General features: G+C 32.7%; 1 long non-coding RNA gene across 1 annotated transcript; it reads left to right on the top strand.

Moving 5' to 3' along the window:
- Positions 1-491: 491 nt before the first annotated feature.
- LOC127714565 (uncharacterized) lies at positions 492-16,820 on the top strand. Its single transcript, XR_007987790.1, has 3 exons — positions 492-605; positions 10,820-10,916; positions 16,729-16,820. It is a non-coding gene; the product is annotated as an uncharacterized LOC127714565 (long non-coding RNA).
- The last annotated feature ends 2,915 nt before the right edge of the window (positions 16,821-19,735 follow it).

Genomic DNA, 19,735 nt, shown 5'->3' with positions numbered 1-19,735 from the left:
TTTCACCAGCCCAGCAGCGAAAACTTCAATATTGACATGTATTATCATTGATATGGTCATAATTATGAATCAACTGTTTACAAAACTTTGAATTTTTCGAAATACTATGTATTTTATACCCCAGGATTCGACTACATTAGCTGTATTTGGTAAAAGCTTTTGGAAATTCTTAGTCCTCGATGCTCTTCAAGTTCAAACCTTTTTTGGCCTTTTTTTGTTTTTGTTTCATTCGAGCGTCACTGACGAGTCGTATGTAGACGAAACCCGCGTCTGGCGTACAAAATTGTAATGATGGAGGTTTTTGTCAATCCTTTTTTCAATGAAGCTTTAGAGGGCTGATGTATTTTTTTTTTCCTTTTTTGCTATTTTAGTATCTCTTCAAAATATGAATTTAGATTTAGTAATATGTTGTTAATTCAGCACAAAGCAGTTTCTGCTGTTAGAAATCTGTTAATCACTCATCATCTTATTCATAGACACATGTCCTGATGGTTCTTCATGTATGAGTGAAGATGAAACCTGTGATGGAATGAAAGATACAAACGGATGTTGTGGCACCAGGTTTTGTTGTACACCTATTATGACAACGACACCTGCAATATGTAGTAAGTAATTTACATGTAGCTATCACAGATAATCCAAAAATGTTAGGCAGAAAATTTATAATTGATTTAATTAATAGTCACTTACAAAGTCGAAAATTATTTTGATAGCAACTGGTGTACTGATTGAACGGTCCGTGTATATTTGCGTCCATTCGTTTTTCATTTTGAAATATCAAAAACAAAAAACAAAAAACGAGAGTGTTTTCATTTTTCGTTTTTGATTTCTCAAAAACCAAAACGAAAAACAAAAGTGTTTTCATTTTTCGTTTTTAATTTCTCTAAAAGCAAAACGGAAAACGAAAGTGTTTTCATTTTTTGTTTTTGATTTCTCTAAAACCAAAATGAAAATCAAAAGTGTTTCCGTTTTTCGTTTTTGATTTCACTAAACAAGAATTTTGTATTTAATTTTAATTATTTCTCGTTTTATAATGTACAGTGTTTTCCTTTCTTGTTTCACAGTCATTGATAGTAAATAATGCCAATGTAAACACCCCGGTGTTCTTTCAACATAATGTAGACAAAATAGACCGCCTGACTTATGAATTGAACTACGGTGATAAATGAATCAAAGCCTTTCAAATTACCTTGTTTATATCTTTAATAAAAAATAAATTATTATATTTAAATATTAAACGAATCATAAATTTAAATTGTACAATACAATATTATATTAAGATAGTACAAATAAATAGATTACAACATCACATTAACAAGGGAGGTTACTACTTTTAAAAACTTATAAGAAAACTACCCCGGTCGTTAAAGTATACATGCACAGTCACTGTGGTTATCAGATCTTTAATCGAAGATAATGTCGACGGATGCAAAAGGCTTTATTAATCTGAACAATTAGGGTGCGTGATCTTTACTTTTAAATTTAGAAAGGTTGATCTCAGATAATTAAAATTCATAACCAATGTCCATTATACGAACATTCAGGACGATAATGTGTTTTGCTTGATCAATTGATTGAAAAACAAATTTCCGCAATTTCACAATTCAAACCGGGATTAGCATTCAATCATTTTGCCATTCGGAGCCTACTCGGTATTAGTTTTGCTTATTTTTGAAAGCTATATGGTGACCTTAACTAGAGCCTGGGTGTGGATGGGGGTTTACGGAATAGAGAATAGTGGGCAAAAAATATAAATAATAGAGACAATGGACCAAGAAATAAAAAAAATAGAATAATGAGATGTTAAAATATAAAAAGAATAGATTAATTAGCTAAAAGGATAATGAAAAAACATGATAAAGAATAGAGAAAAATGGCCTGAAACACTGATTAAAGAATAGAGAAAAATGGAATAGAATATCAAAGAATGCAGAAATGAAGAAATACGCATCCAGACCATCATACTAGTTGCCTAAACCAACGTTATTTTGTCTCCGGTAGAATGTTATTGGTTTTCATACGTTTTCTATTTATTTCTATGCCTATCAATTAAGACATGAGCTTTCATAATTTGCCAGCTTATTACATTATAAAAAAAGACTAAGCCGAACATCACTCTGGATTTTTTCTCAAGTAGACCTCAGCTACCCACCCTACCACACCATTACCGAAAAGTTAATAAAAATAATCTAAGGCAATACTTTTGTCCGCACTAGGTGCAAAGGGAAATTGGGTACCTGAGGCCTTCTGGAGAAAAACTCCAGGGTGTAGGGTAAAGCAAAACATTGTAATCCAAATAGCCAAGTGTGTGGCTGTTGTTTTCAGGGTATGAATGGTTCTTTTCCTCGTTGAAGACCCTTCAGCTACTTTCAAGATGAAGAACAGGAATAAAAGCCCTGTTCATTGATAATTTGAATTTTTTCTATGTATTGTGTGCGATTTTGTCCCATGCACATCTCTTTATTTTCTATTTTAGGGCCTAAACACGGCTCAATGCAAGTTTAGCCCTTCAATATTAAAGGTCATATGTTACATAATTGTTTCGGATAAGAGTTAATTTGGTACCTATTAAAACGTTTAAACCCGCTGCATTTGTTTGCACCTGTTCTAAGTCAGGAACCTGATGTTCAGTAGTTGCCGTTTGTTGATGTGGTTCATAAGTGTTCTCGTTTCTTGTTTATTATATAGATTATACCGTTGCATAGTTTTCCCGTTTGAATGGTTTTGCACTGGTCATTTTGGGGCCCTTTGTAGCTTGCTGTTCGGTGTGAGCCAAGGCTCCGTGTTGAAGATCGTACTTTGACCTACAATGGTTTTTCTTTTACAAATTGTGACTTGGATGGAGAAATGTCTCATTGGCACTCATACCACAGGACAGTTTTTTCTATGTCCGGTAGCATCGTATCATATCTGGACATCGGCTGTTGTCTGCTCTTTGGTCGGGTTGTTGTCTCTTTGACATATTCCCCATTTCCATTGTCAATTTTATTATCGGTAGGCATGTAAAATTGCCAAACCATACACGACCGTTCATGAGTCATCGTAGATCTATTCCAAGTCTTAATAAGTCTACACAAAGCAGAAAAGGAACTTTTACAACAAGGAATATTACACAACTGAAGCAATAGTCATAAAGATCGATTGACTGATTGGTGTTCCTTTACCGTCGCCGCAGAACATAAAATTATTACCTGATCTTCATTCTCAACATCTTCAATCTCTATTGTTCCCAAGGAAGCAACCATTTGATTCTCAGGGGTGGGGCAGGGATTTGTACCCGAAGTCAATAATTTGTTTTTTTTAACCCAGACTGAAAAACATGCCTTTATCCATGGCCACACACAAACACAATAATATTTTCAAGATTTATTAAAAAAAATTTTTTTTACACTTTTATATTTTTATGTTGTTTTGAAATATTAATTTGACTTTAATTTATACGAATTTACTAAATATACATGTTTATACCAAGCCAAGTCCGTTTATATCTTGTTTCTCGCTTGACTATACAAAAGGCCAGGAGAGCTTTGGCCATCATTTGTCGTCTTTGATAGATATGGTTGACTGATAAGCTGTCTATATAAAGTAATGGGACAATAGCATGAAGACATCACCAACCATATGGCCTTCAACTACCCACCAACAGGCAGTAAGCTCTGGTTGGCCTTAAACACAAATCCAAGGGCACAGCAAAATGAGAAAATATCAAATTAAAACTGGGTGACCTGGGAGGAAAACATTGGAACTTTCCAAAGAAATACAAATTTCACCCCCCTCACCCCTCAACATTTTGATAAGGAGATGTGGTATGATTTCCAATGTGACAACTATCCCCAAAGTTCAAATGAAGTGGATGTAAGCAATTATATATAGGCAACCGTACCACCTTCAACAATGAGAAAAAAAACCAGTAGGGTATAGTCGGTTATGAAAGGCTCTGACATGAAAAATATGAAACAGTTCAGTTGAGAAAAAACGGCCTAATTTATAACACAATAAAACGAAAAACAAATATGACAGACATCAACAAACGACAACCATTGAACTACAGGCTCCTAACTTGGGACAGGCACATACAGTATGTGGCGGGGTTAAACATGCAAGTGAGCGCCCAACCCTCCCGTTTACCTGGGACGAGTGTTGTTACAGAACAACATAAGAACAAACTATAAAAATCAGTTGAAAAGGGCTTAACATATCAGATCTATACAAAACAGAAAAAAAAAACATCTAAGAAAAGCACAGACCGGACGTGGCAGGGTATTTATACATCCTTGTTAATTCTTAACAATTTTACCGAGCGGAGCGAGGCGAAAAAAATAACGTCTTTCAAGCCAAATTATATATGTATGCTATACACACAAATTTATTGTTTAAACTTGGTAATCAATTAATCTAAAATACAGTCCTAGATAATCATGAACTATTTGGTCCAGTAATCAAATAATCACTAAATAAAACGGCCAAGTAATCACATAATCAAAAACCCCATGAGGAATCATTAAAGATGACATATTTTTGTATTAATATTGATTCACTTATAAGGTCTTTGCATCGGAAATAAACTAATTAATTCTAAAACCAGTTGTTGGCATAATACGGGTCATTTTCTTCACATTGACATAATTTACTAAACGTTTATTGAAACCTGTAATGTGAAGACGTGAATGAAAATGCGGAGTTTGTTAGACCAGGTTCAAGCAAGCAGCCACTCGCTAGCAGCCACTTCGCTAGCAGCCAGTTTTCAGATGTTTATATAAACCCAAATGTTGCATAAGATTCAAACGTACTTCAAATGTTTTTATTAATATACAACCACTATATTATCAGTTTTTAATATATAATTAAACAGTCAAAGACACTATTCAATGAATTTCAAAATTTCATTTCTTGTTCATTAATTATATAAATACAATAGAAATCGCTTTTAATACATCACACAGCGTGCTGCACGCTTTACATTTCAAATAGTCAACACTTTTGAGTGTATATAGAATCGTAAATAATTATGAAATTATTTAAATGTTGGCAAAATTGCACTATTGTGTGAAATAGCTTTCCATATTCTCGGCATCCTGTCAAATAGTTCATGAAAAGTAACAATTGTTCTGCATTAGAAGAAAAAAAAGTTGCACTCGTGCTTTAACGTTTTTTTTTTGCAACACAAAACTGTTTTGACAAAACATTCTACTTCTGAACAGTGGATTTCTCTTACTTATGATTGGACGAAAGGTATATTTTTTGTACTCAAAGTATGGTGGGCAAGGAAATTATTTATTAGCTTTAAAAAATAATCCGTGCTATACCCAAACTGGGAATTTTGATAAAGTAGGCGCTAGGTCTCTAGCTTACGTTTGCACCTAGTGCAGAAAAAAGTATTGCCATAGAATTTTTGTTTGTCAACTTTTCGGTAAGGGTTGGGTAGGGTATCTGACCTCAACTTTGGACCTACTTTAGAAAAAAAAACTAAGCCGAAAAATACCCTTTGTTTTTTCTACTGTAGACCTCAGCTACTAAGCTTCCCATGTCTTAGTGCGGACAAAAGTATTGCCTTAGAAATGTTTTTATTAAATTTTCGGTAAGGATGGGGTTGGGTGTCCGCGGACCCCAACTTCAAACCTACTTATAAAAAAACTAAGACGAATAGCACCCTGGATTTTTTTCTCCAGTAGACCTCAGCTACCAAACTTCCCTTTGCACCTAGTATTGCCGTAGATTTTTTTTTATTAACTTTTCGGTAATGGTGTGGTAGGGTAGGTAGCTGAGGTCCACTTGAGAAAAAATCCAGAGTGATGTTCGGCTTAGTCTTTTTTTATAATGTAATAAGCTGGCAAATTATGAAAGCTCACGTCTTAATTGATAGGCATAGAAATAAAAATAAAAGTATGATAACCAATAACAATCTACCGGAGACAAAATAACGTTGGTTTAGGCAACTAGGATGATGGTCTGGATACGGGGTTTTCCATTTCTGTATTCTTTGATATTCTATGCCGATTTTCTCTATTCTTTAATCAGTGTTTCAGGCCATTTTTCTCTATTCTTTATTTCTTTATACTTTTTGCCAATTATTCTGTTCTCTATATTTTAACACCTCATTATTCTATTTTTTTAATTTATTTCTTGGTCCATTGTCTCTATTATTCATATTTTTTGCCCACTATTCTCTATTCCGTAAACCCCATCCACACCCAGGCTCTAGTTAAGGTCACCATATAGCTTTCAAAAATAAGTAAAACTAATACCGAGTAGGCTCCGAATGGCAAAATGATTGAATGCTAATCCCGGTTTGAATTGTGAAATTGCGGAAATTTGTTTTTCAATCAATTGATCAAGCAAAACACATTATCGTCCTGAATGTTCGTATAACGGACCTTGGTCATGAGTTCTAATCATCTGAGATCAACCTTTCTAAATTTAAAAGTAAAGATCACGCACCCTTATTGTTCAGATTGATAAAGTCTTTTGCATCCGTCGACATTATCTTCGATTAAAGATCTGACAGTGACTGTGCATGTATACTTTAACGACCGGGGTAGTTTTCTTATACGTTTTTAAAAGTAGTAACCTCCCTTGTTAATGTGATGTTGTAATCAATCTATTTATTTGTACCATCTTTATATAATATTGTATTGTACAATTTAAATTTATGATTCGTTTAATATTTAAATATAATAATTTATTTTTTATTAAAGATATAAACAAGGTAATTTGAAAGGCTTTGATTGATTTATCGCCGTAGTTCATTTCATAAGTCAGGCGGTCTATTTTGTCTACATTATGTTGAAAGAACACCGGGGTGTTTACATTGGCATTATTTACTATCAATGACTGTGAATTATTATAAATCGAGAAATAATCAAATTTAAATACGAAATTCTTGTTTAGTGAAATCAAAAACGAATTTATTTGTTTTACAGAGCAGAAAGTCAGTAAACAGCATGAATAGTTAGACTCAATTGTCAAATCCTACACACTGCACACAATAAAATCAACTACTGTATTCAATTAGAAGATCATTCACCAATATAAAGTTCGACAGACGACAGACGAATTCATTAGATAATGCATAAATAAGACAATAAGAGGTACAAATGTAACTACATCAGATGGCCATTTCGATAAATAATGTATCTTCAGTGATGCTTGGTGCCAAATATTTCCAAATAAATGCAAAACTTAATAAAAACTTTGAATAACTGATTCAACAAAAAAGGATTAACTTTTATATATGACGTTAATTTATATCGTTAGGTTGCTGTCACATCTACGTTTACTTCTTTAAATATATCATATTTAAGTGTTTTCTTTCACCTTCCAGTTAAATCCCTGAAAAGTTTTTGCATTATGTTTGGATAAAAACCTACTTTCTTCTCTTCATTCCATTTGAAAACTGGAAAAAAAATTGTTCTTCAAATTCTACAATATTTTTTTCTTTTCAGTAAATTGGCGATTTTGCAATAAAGGATTCAATTGTCAACATTTTAAATTTATTTGAAATGTTTAAACTGCTTTTATATAGCTAATGACATAGTATTGGAAATTTCTATCATCAATATATTTACTTTACAAAACAATTAAGCAAAACTGTAGAAAGTAAAATTGCAGTGGTGGAGGGGAGGGGGTCCAGGTGTTGGAACCACTCCTTTGTTTTGACGATCAATGCTTTTGAATGAAGACATATGGTCGGAACCCCCCCCCCCCCTTATCCTGGGTTGGGAACCTCCTTTTAAAATGGCTTGATCCACCCCCTGTATTGTTACCGTAATATTTATAGGTTTGTCGGTACGTCTTTAAGTTCTCACACGCCCCAAAAGAATCGGCCTCAGGTCATCCATGATCCTATGTCGTTGTCCCAGAAAAAATAAATGTCATTAATACATGCACATAACAGTTCTTTTTCGTTAACCAGCCCCAAATAATATTCAATATAAGGTCGTCATTTATAAAATATTATAAAACGTTTGAAAAAAAGATGATTATGATAACTGCTATCCTCGAATAAGGAATAGGAGATCAACAAAACCTATCCTTATTTAATGGGTGGTAGGGGAGAACGTGTTGAGAATATTAAAACCTATCCCCATTTAATGGGTGGTAGGGGAGAACGTGTTGAGAATAACAAAACCTATCCTCATTTAATGGGTGGTAGGGGAGAACGTGTTGAGAATAACAAAACCTATCCGTATTTAATGGCTGGTAGGGGAGAACGTGTTGAGAATAACAAAACCTATCCGTATTTAATGGGTGGTAGGGGAGAACGTGTTGAAAATAACAAAACCTATCCCCATTTAATGGGTGGTAGGGGAGAACGTGTTGAGAATAACAAAACCTATCTTTTTTAATGGGTAGTAGGGGAGAACGTGTTGAGAATAACAAAACCTATCTTTTTTAATGGGTAGTAGGGGAGAACGTGTTGAAAATAACAAAAACTATCCGTATTTAATGGGTGGTAGGGGAGAAAGTGTTGAGAATAACAAAACCTATCCTTATTTAATGGGTGGTAGGGGAGAACGTGTTGAGAATAACAAAACCTATCCTCATTTAATGGGTAGTAGGGGAGAACGTGTTGAAAATAACAAAACCTTTCCGTATTTAATGGGTGGTAGGGGAGAACGTGTTGAGAATAACAAAACCTATCCTCATTAAATGGGTAGTAGGGGAGAACGTGTTGAAAATAACAAAACCTTTCCGTATTTAATGGGTGGTAGGGGAGAACGTGTTGAGAATAACAAAACCTATCTTTTTTAATGGGTAGTAGGGGAGAACGTGTTGAGAATAACAAAACCTATCTTTTTTAATGGGTAGTAGGGGAGAACGTGTTGAAAATAACAAAACCTATCCGTATTTAATGGGTGGTAGGGGAGAACGTGTTGAGAATAACAAAACCTATCCTTATTTAATGGGTGGTAGGGGAGAACGTGTTGAGAATAACAAAACCTATCCTCATTTAATGGGTAGTAGGGGAGAACGTGTTGAAAATAACAAAACCTTTCCGTATTTAATGGGTGGTAGGGGAGAACGTGTTGAAAATAACAAAAGCTATCCGTATTTAATGGGTGGTAGGGGAGAACGTGTTGAAAATAACAAAACCTATCCCCATTTAATGGGTGGTAGGGGAGAACGTGTTGAGAATAACAAAACCTATCTTTTTTAATGGGTAGTAGGGGAGAACGTGTTGAGAATAAGAAAACCTATCCCATTCAATGGGTGGTAGGGGAGAACGTGTTGAGAATAACAAAACCTATCTTTTTAATGGGTAGTAGGGGAGAACGTGTTGAGAATAACAAAACCTATCTTTTTTAATGGGTAGTACGGGAGAACGTGTTGAGAATAACAAAACCTATCCGTATTTAATGGGTGGTAGGGGAGAACGTGTTGAGAATAACAAAACCTATCCTTATTTAATGGGTGGTAGGGGAGAACGTGTTGAGAATAACAAAACCTATCCTCATTTAATGGGTGGTAGGGGAGAACGTTTTAACAAGGAGTTTAATGTAAAAAGGCTGATATTGGTACATAATCATAAACGCTTTGCATGATAAGCATGCTAGTTGACTGCTAGTCCCTGAGGGTTTCACCATCCCAGTATCCCATGATGTACTGTATTACTATTGTTATTTTTTATTTATACATTGCTGTTATAACTTTTATAAACCAACTTTTAATTCAAGAAATGTAACTCCCTAATGCATAGCTGTGAGTTCTTCTCCTAATTTGGCTTTATTATTATTTCTATTACTTTTCGGTTATATTAGCTCTTTAAGAACGTTCAAATCTGTTGGTCTCAAACATCACCAAACAGACGTTAATTGTATAAATGTGCATCTGGTCAGTAAAAACTGGTACTGTTAATTATTATTACTAGTAATTTAAGTTAAATACACAATGAAATCATGATAGGGCTAAGAGCCTGGCATCAAATGTTATACGGTCGTCAGTTCAAGTTTGTCAACAACAAAAAATAATCATGTTTATGTTCATCAGACTACATGCACTTCACAATTCTACTTTCACTTTATAAGTGCAAAATATTCAAGGGTTCATTAGCCATAGAATGGTAAGAAAACAAAAAGATGAATACGAAAACTTCTACCATCTAATCAGGAATCTGAGAATAACATGACCTATCCTATTTTATCGGATTTACGCAAGGACGTTTGAAAAAAAGAGTTAAAAATAAATAGGCTAATATCATGGATATTGGTACAACATTATAAATCATTTATGTGATACATCTACTGGTTGGCTGCTATCCCCAAGGGTTTCATCAGCCCGGAAGCTCAATAGTTTTGTACTGGCATGACAGTATGGATGTATTGTTTTTATTGAAATCTGCTATAATTTTTAGAACACTATTTTGATTTTAAAAAAAGAATCTCTTTTATACACAGCTCTGAATCCAAGTCCAGGTTTTGCTATACTAATGGTCATTTACGATGATAATACCTCTCCACAAATGTATTTCGATTTAGAATTTTCAAATCTTATGGTCTCCAATATCATTGAGGAGACATTAATTGTAGAAATGCGCATCTGAAGCAGTAAAAACAGGTACCTTTAATGTTATAAAATTAACTTGATAGAATTAAGAGCACGGCGTCAAATGTTTTACGGTCGTCAGATCAATTTTGTTAATACAAAATGAAAATACATGAAAGGGAAATTAAAAACTTTTAGTTGCAAAACGATAGACGTAACAGCAGATGAAAGATAAAAAGTCAAACAACAGTAAAAATATACTTTGCTATACATTGAGTAAATATTGTTTGTAATATTGCGAAAAAATGTACTTGAACCCCATTTGATAATTTTACAGGTAAAGATGACTGTGATGGCACTTGTACGGGGTATGATTGTGGTGAATTTCTTGACAATGAATCTTCATGCTGTGCGAACAAATGTTGCCAGTTAGGGTAAGTTAAAAAAACTAAAGGATATGATTTTAGGTGTACACATGATATGTTTCTCGAATTAAGTTCATAATGTATCACTCTTGTTTGAATATGTCAAAATCATGCTCAAGATGAGTAACCACACATGAATGTATGTGTAGATATGTACTATGATCAATATATAAGAGATTAATTGGGAGGTCTAAACAAAATAATGATTTATAGTGTACAGTCAATTCAACACTAGACACAAAATGTAAGATAAGTGCCATGAACCCTACCCCCAAAAATGTCGTGAATTCAGACATGTGGGCAGTTCCTGTTCCTATGCAGAAAACGAACCAAAAATTTTGTTCTAAATCAATGTGTTTTGAAAACATCTTATTCATGTTCCTATCAAGTACATCATTACCGATCGTTTCTTGTCCTATCTTCTTGTGGGGGTTTAAAGTTGGACATGTTTTTAATAGACCTGTTAAAGCTTTAGATATTTACCTATCGATCATTATTGTCTCATCGATATATGATCTATATTAATATGTCCTTTAATTAATAGCTGAATCTGGTATTTCGTTCAAATGTTGTGTAAAATTGAAAATTACAATTAATGCCTTAAATTAAAACGGCATTGCCAAATTTCAAGGTAATCATTTTAAATTAATTCAATTCACATTTCACGAATTCCCCAGAATGTAACCGTGATATTTGTAAATTTCTCGATTTTCCTTGTATTGTATCAACGTTTTTGTATGCTTTGGAATGGAAAAGTGTGTGCATAGCCAAACTACAACTTTATATAAATAGCCATTATGATAATGAATTGATGACATGCATTTTCTATATAGTCTGTACAAATAAAAACAATTTTCTGTGACCAGTTATGCATGTTTAAGTACCTGTCTTTGTAAGAATCATGCAGGTTCCTGTTGATGGGCGATTCATGACCTCTCTTCAAATGTCTTTATATTTTGTTTATGAAGAAGGTATGGTATGAAAATAAGTTTCATATATTAATTTTTTTATTTTGAACCTTGGTTGCCATGGAAACCATCCTTACAAAATTTTGCTAAAAATACGTAAAAAAGTAGCCTTTGAAAATTGAAATATAAGGGATTTTAAAGAACCATTGAAATAAAGTTAATCAATACAAACAATAAATATATTTACAATATTGACAAACAAGACCCCAAACTATACAAAAACGTTAAAATTTTGAATTTACTACATAGTTTGTTTCCATAGCAACCATTTAAAAATGTGTTAAAATTCGAAAATGAAAAATTTCAAAAACTCCTAAATTTTAAATCTGTTTATCTCCCAAGACCAACCATACAATTACATGTCAGTGACAAATTTTGAAAGACAATATTCTATATATTTATAAAATAAAAAGAAAGTCGCGTGTTTTTTTTCTTTAAAAAAATAATTTTAGTAAAAAATTGTCAATTTTCACCAAAATTCAGATTACAAAACAGATGAATAATCAAACATTTTGAACTTAAAAAGTTAAAATATTCCATTTGTATGTGCAATTCTGACACACATTTTTTAATTTTAAACTAGAATATATGATTAATGAAGATATACTTGTACAAAACGAAAACTCATCACTCTGGGTATGGTGCACCCCCCCTTTTTTTTGAATTATAAAATTTGTTGAAAAAAATGTGGAATCTTATTGTGTTTACTTGTGAACTAAGCGTTTTAAGAATTTAAGCATAACATTACTTCTATAGATATATGTAAGATTTCTCAGAAGTTTGAAAAAAATGGTAATACGCATAACCCGTTGTCGTGCCTGTGATTGATGCTGTTAGTGAAAAAGAATAATAATATTGAACTCCAAAAACATTTAAGTCTATGCATAAAAATTAGAGGATGTGTTGTAATTGCCAATGAGACAACTCTCCGCAAGAGACCAAATGACATAGAAATGATCAACCACAGGTCATCGTACAGCCTTCAACAATGAGCATTACATGAGTGTCTGTAAAACAAATCTTAATGAACAATTTAAAAAAAAATTGCCCTAGACTTAGATCTGCTAAACAAGAATGCACACCCTGAAATGTCTGGTCGGTTTTATTTATCAATGAATTACTTTTGAAACTCTGTTATATAAAGATTTTAATACAAGTATCATATTAACCTAACATTATCAATGTTCTAAGAAAATGAGGTCAGGGTAAGATGAACTATGTCAGACAGACGAAAGAGAGAGAACGGAAACGAAAAGTTCAGCAATTTTTCCATTTTTAAAGGGTCATAACTCATTAACAGTACAAGTGTCACTTTTACTGTTCTAGAGCCATGCCTCTTTACGAAGGGAAAAAGTTGCTGAATTTTTCGTTTCTTTTTTCTTTCTTTAGTTTGCCTTAACCAAATATTATGAAACTTTTACACAAAACTTATGACCACAAAACTTACATAAAGTACACATTTGGTTAGTGTCACTTTTACCGTTCTTCAGTTATGTCCATTTATAACTTTTATGATATGCGAGCGGGAGCATCATCTGTGTCCACTGGACACATTCCGCATTTACTTCAAGCTCTTTTGCATAAGTTAGATTCATTATATATATTAGAATAGAAAGAACGGTTCTGTAGTTCTTCTTCAATTTCAATTTTGACACAGTTAAATCGACATAGTGACAAATAAGTGTTTGCATAAAGGTTTCGATACATGTCGAATTACATGGGAGGTAAATAGTAACAGCCATTATGTGTACATAATCTGACTCTGCGCAATAGTATACTAGTCAACAAAAGAAACGAATACAAGGCAATGTATTAAATTTTCCATATATAATGAAATTGGAACACTGTACCAAACTTAATAACTGTCCCATTGGCCTAATTTTTACAGAGTGTTATTTTCTTATCAAACCCACTGATTTAAGACAAAAGACCGATTTTTTTGCTGTCCGTATGTCTGTCTGTCTGTCTGTCCGGTCCTTGCAGCGCTCTCACATGTACAAATCTTCTCAGATTTTTACGAAACTAATACTTTAGATTAATATAAGCAACATCTCAAACATGTTATATATTGGTGGCCAATCGACTTTTTAAGAGTTATTACACCTAAAAATATTAAATTTATGGAAAGTGGCCTCGTTAGCGCTTTCGAGGGTACAAGTTGTTTATTTTTCATTTTCAGTATATTTCTGATAGAACGGACGTAGTATTTAGTTCACCGTTCCATCACTTGGCGTCCGTCGTCGTCGGTCCGGTGTTAACTATTTCAAACATCTCCTCTGAATCCACTGAACCAATTCCAGCCAAACTTAAGCTGAATGATCCTTAGGATATCTAGAATAAAGTTTGTGTTTTATTTTTTATTGTGTCAAAAAATATGGCCGCCATGGCTAAAAATAGAACATAGGGGTAAAATGCAGTTTTTGGCTTACATCTCAAACACTAAAGCATTTAGAGCAAATCTGGTGTAGGTAAACATGTTTATTAGGTCAAGTTCTATCAGCCCTAAAATTTTCAGATGAATCTAACAACCCATTGTTGGGTTGCTGCGACTAAATTGGTAATTATAAGGAAATTTTTCAGTTTTTGTTTATTATCTTGAATATTATTAATGACCAAGATAAACTGTAAACAGCAAAAAAGTTCAGCAAAGTAAGATCTTCAAATAAGTTTAATAACCAAAATTGTCAATTGACCCCTTAAGGAGTTATTGCCCTTCAAAGAATTTTTTCACAATTTGTTCATCTAGTTTGCTTACTTTAAAAATCTTCTCCTGAAACTGCTGAATCAATTTCAGCCAAACTTGGGAGTATTTAGTATAAATTTTGTATCTTATTTCCTTGTAATTCAAGGAACATAGCCACTATGGCTAAAATGGAACGTAGGGGTAAAATGCATTTTTTTGCTTTTGAAGACAGTATGACAGATACAAAGAACATTTAAATGGAATTTTTAAGCCACTCATTGATATATATTGAAAAGCATTAATAATTATTGATGAAAGATTTAACCAAAAAATTTCAGGTGATCGATTCAGGCTCTTGAGAGCCTCTTATTTAGAGTTAAAATTTAAAGACAGTCTGAGACTAAGTTTTTTTGACATAGACTGAAATAAAACTTGGACAGAGGCTTATTTTCAAGACCATGAAATAACATCTAAAAATTTCAATTTGCATAAAACAAGTGTATTTCATGTATTTAGGGACGCAGCAATCCTTCATTCAGTCATCAGCCTTTCGGCTGTTTTCTGTTGTTTGGTTAAATTGTTGTCTCTTTGACACATTCCCCATTTCTGAAAAAAAATCTAATATCTAAATATGGGGAAGGAGGTACTATCATTGCCCTAAGCCTTTGAAGAAATTTCATGCTTCAATGCTCAAAATGTTCAGAATTTAATACCATCTTTCTTTTAATTTTTGATAAAATTTTATAATTTAAAAAAAATGATTTTTTTTTTTTAAAAAAGGGGAGGGGGGCACCATGCCCAGAGAGAAAAGTTTCATTCTCTACCAACATATCGCTATAAATAATATATTCTCATTTATAATTACTAAATTTGTGTCAAAAATGCACATATAAATGGAATGATTTAGCTTTTTAAGTTCAAAATGTTTGATTATTCATCTGTTTGGCAATCAGAATTTTGGTGAAAATTGACAATTTTCGACTAAAATTATTTTTTTATAGAAAAAAAACAACACGACTTTCTTTTTGTTTTATGAATATATGGAACGATGTTTTTCAAAATTTGTCAATGAAATATCATGGTATTGTTGGTCTTGGAAGATAAACAGATTTAAAATTTAGGAGTTTTTGAAATTTTTCATTTTCGAATTTTAACACATTTTGAAATGGTTGCTATGGAAACAAACTATTTGGTAAATTTAAAATTTTAACGTTTTTTAATAGTTTGGTATTTTGTTTATTAACAATGTAAAAACCCTAATTGTTTTTATTGATTAACCTAATTTCCATGGGACTTTACAATCCCTTATTTTAAATTTTCAAAAGGGTCTTTTTTCACATATTCAGGCAAAATGTTGTTTTGATGGTTACCATGGCAACGGGCAATATACAGGGAAAATAAAGACAGAATTTTACTTATCTACCAAAGTTCTTATGATATAGGGCCAAAAAAATTACTCCTGTGACATGTCATATATCACCCTCTGCATGATTTTTACAAAGACAGGTACTTAATATTCAAATAATACAAGCTAACAAAATGCCTGATTTTTAAATTTAGTTTAAGAATGTTCGCTACTCTGTTTCAAAATAACAAGCTTTTTAAAAGACTGTTATAGATTAAAAGTATATGAATAAAGTAACTAAAAAAGCAGAAAAAAATGAAAGGTCCGTGTGCTTGTTTTCGAGCTATAAGCCATTGAAAATTTGGCGGGAAATGATTCTTTCTAGATTTGTCATACATTCAACATTGGTACCTTTTTTCATTTAAAAACTATGAAAAAATAACAAGGATTTATAAGATTTTCAACGATGGCATTTTAAAATATATGTAATCAAATAATGGGAAAAAAGTAGGGGCACGTGGGCAAAAAATTCTTAATTGCACTACATGGATAAAACCAGAGAATTCCGAATATCTTTCAAAAATTCAAAAACAAGAGGAGCGATTATCCTTAAAAGTAAATTTTTTATCTAATTTACATTTTGTAATTTGATATTCACTGAGGTTTATATACTTTTGGTCCTTTTTCGTTTTATCAGCTCCTCAAATTTTCAATGAGTTTTCGTTTTTCAGATATTTTGGCTTCAAGCACTTAATGCATTTAGAACAGTACAATTCGAACCATTAATGTTATTATAGATTAACGAAAGCAATCTTATTATTTCAGGGATGGATAAAGACTCGGACATTAACCATGAAGCAGACAGAAGCAAATTTATGTGAAAATATCTACAGTTATAATAAAATAATTACATGACATGTATGTTTCATTATAAAACGCTATTTTGTGCTTTTTTGTAAATAATTGTTTGTTTTGATATTGTAACACAGTGATGACTGCTGTACCCATATTTTGACTATTTTATTTATAATGTCTGTTTTGTTCACGCATCGTTGTAAATATAACGGAATTTGATGAGACTGTCGTACAAGTGAGAGGTTTAGCGCTATAAAACCAGGTTCAATCCACCATTTTCTACATTTGAAAATGCCTGTACCAAGTGAGGAATATGACAGTTGTTGTCCATTCGTTTGATGTGATTTGTCATTTGATTTTGCCATGTGATTAGGGACTTTCCGATTAAATTTTCCTCGGAAATCAGTATTTTTGTGATTTTACTTTTTGATTAGCAAACAGCAATCTCGCGTCATTCTGAAATTAGCCTTCATTTAAAAATGAAATGTAACATTCATGATGACACGAGCTTCCACAATAAAGTGCACAGGTAAATAAAAGAAAAAACTTGATAGAAATCGTGTTTTCATGATCCTAGCAAAAAAATGTAATTATAAGTATTGAATGCTTCTTTTAGTAATTTTATAGGGTTGTAAAAGCGTTGACCGTGCGCACATATTTAGAATGAAGCGTTTCCGCGCTTCATACAAAATGTACTTCGGTCAACGCTTTTACACCCCAATACATTTACAAAAAGAAGCATTCAATTCTTAAATAATAAAAATTGTATAATATTGATATTGTGCGTATGACACTTGTTTCTTGGATAACTTTCGACACTAAAACGTAAGGAAACCAAAGGGATAATTTAAACCCAAAACGCACCAAAAACAAAGCGGTTTAGGGTAGTTGTCACGCAATGATTTTCTCATTTTTGCTTAATGTATGGATGTTTCATTTGTTTTAAATTGTCAGCCGATTAGTTTGTAGATGGTTGTTTTGTTCGTTTTTTCCGAGACATATATATATATATATATGTACAAGTCTAAATTGAAAACAACGTTCAAACCTAGGATTGCGTTGGATAAAAACCGCAATTTTTATACGTGTGCATGCAAAACAAATTTCTTGTTAGAGGGGTCTAAATACAGCACAAACAACATTTTCCAAAAGACCAAAAAAGTGAAAAAGTATATTTTAACAAAACGCATTTGACTAACAACAAATGTTCTTAAACCCTGCTGACTGCCATTGGCGATTGCCAAATAAACGGATCACCCGGTGTAATAAATGGATCTTAATTATAAATTTAATACCAAACAGAAAACAATAAACTAGCGGAAAAGATGGTATACCGCAAACAAAAGGTGCAAATATTTTTATACACCATATCCGGATTTCGACAATTAATGTCTCTTCAGTGATGTTAGGAATCGAAACGGTATTTGGAAGGCCATATAATTTACCTCAATTTAGGATAGACTCTTGAATTTTGAGAAGTCAAAATAGGATGAACGGATCATATAAACCCGAAGGCAAATATAATACAAGCCCAAACGAAAAAATATAAGCAAGTCTAAATTGAAAACAACGTTCAAACCTAGGATTGCGTTGGATAAAAACCGCAATTTTTATACGTGTGCATGCAAAACAAATTTCTTGTTAGAGGGGTCTAAATACAGCACAAACAACATTTTCCAAAAGACCAAAAAAGAGAAAAAGTATATTTTAACAAAACGCATTTGATTAACAGGTCGAACAACAAATGTTCTTAAACCCTGCTGACTGCCATTGGCGATTGCCAAATAAACGGATCACCCGGTGTAATAAATGGATCTCAATTATAGATTTAATACCAAACAGAAAACAATAAACTAGCGGAAAAGATGGTATACCGCAAACAAAAGGTGCAAATATTTTTATACACCATATCCGGATTTCGACAATTAATGTCTCTTCAGTGATGTTAGGAATCGAAAAAAATTTTATTGAATTGATTTTTTAGTTATATTTGTTGTATAAGAAATCAATTGGGTAGGTCTTGTTTCAGACCCGGAATATAGCACAATTCCACAGTCCTGTTAAACTGTGTCTATCAAATCCGAAACGAAGTAGGAATGAAATACTATAGGATTAGTGTTATTTGCTAAGTTGCTTATAGATATGCCCGGCATTAGCAAAAGTAGATTTATCGAGTCTTTTGAACCCAGGAAAGAATAATTCTATGTTAGGGTCTTTTGATGTTTCCGACCAAAATCACCGTCGGAGTGATGATTACAAAGTCATTTTCAAACCGTTTGTGCTATAAATCATACCCTAACAGACACAACTGCGGTTACTTCAGTGCTGAATTGGCAAAAGGTTTACCTGAGCAAATCATTACAGCTGCTGAAACATATATGCCAGGCATGCATTTTGCCAATCTGCCAAGTTTCAAATTGGAATGTTTGGTTTTTCTATGAACATAAGACATTTTAAAGATCGTAAGTCTCACAAAAAAAAAATCATATGACCCAAAGCATAATTCAAGGGAATCAGGTTTTATAAAGAATTATCAAAGGCTGCTTCAAAGAATTGATGACAAAGCATTTATTGACCAAGCAGTCTATCATCTATCATTCAGGTTGCATAACAAAATCTCTACTGAGAACATATATGTTAATTAAGTACGGAAGCTTGTACAACGGTGTTCCTATTAGAAATTCACAAGACAAACTGGAAAGGTATAACGGCGATTCAGTTATTATAAAACCAAGGCGTGCTCCTCATGGAAAGTCAAACCTGGTCTTCAGTAGTGATTTGTCATTACGAAATGTTGTTGCAGTCCAAGGAAAGTTGAAATGCAAATTAAAGGCATCTGAAATTGAACAAGACGTATCAAAAGTATCTGAAAAATTCAGCAATGGGAAAATATTACTTTCCTCTACTGACATCTATGGCGCGGAATAAGGGTCAACAATACTTATTTACGTATATACATAAATATTTACACATATAC

The sequence above is a fragment of the Mytilus californianus genome, unplaced genomic scaffold (assembly GCF_021869535.1).
Source record: "Mytilus californianus isolate M0D057914Y unplaced genomic scaffold, xbMytCali1.0.p SCAF_9, whole genome shotgun sequence".
Lineage (NCBI taxonomy): Eukaryota > Metazoa > Mollusca > Bivalvia > Mytilida > Mytilidae > Mytilus > Mytilus californianus.
This window is presented reverse-complemented; position numbering and strand designations above follow the sequence as displayed.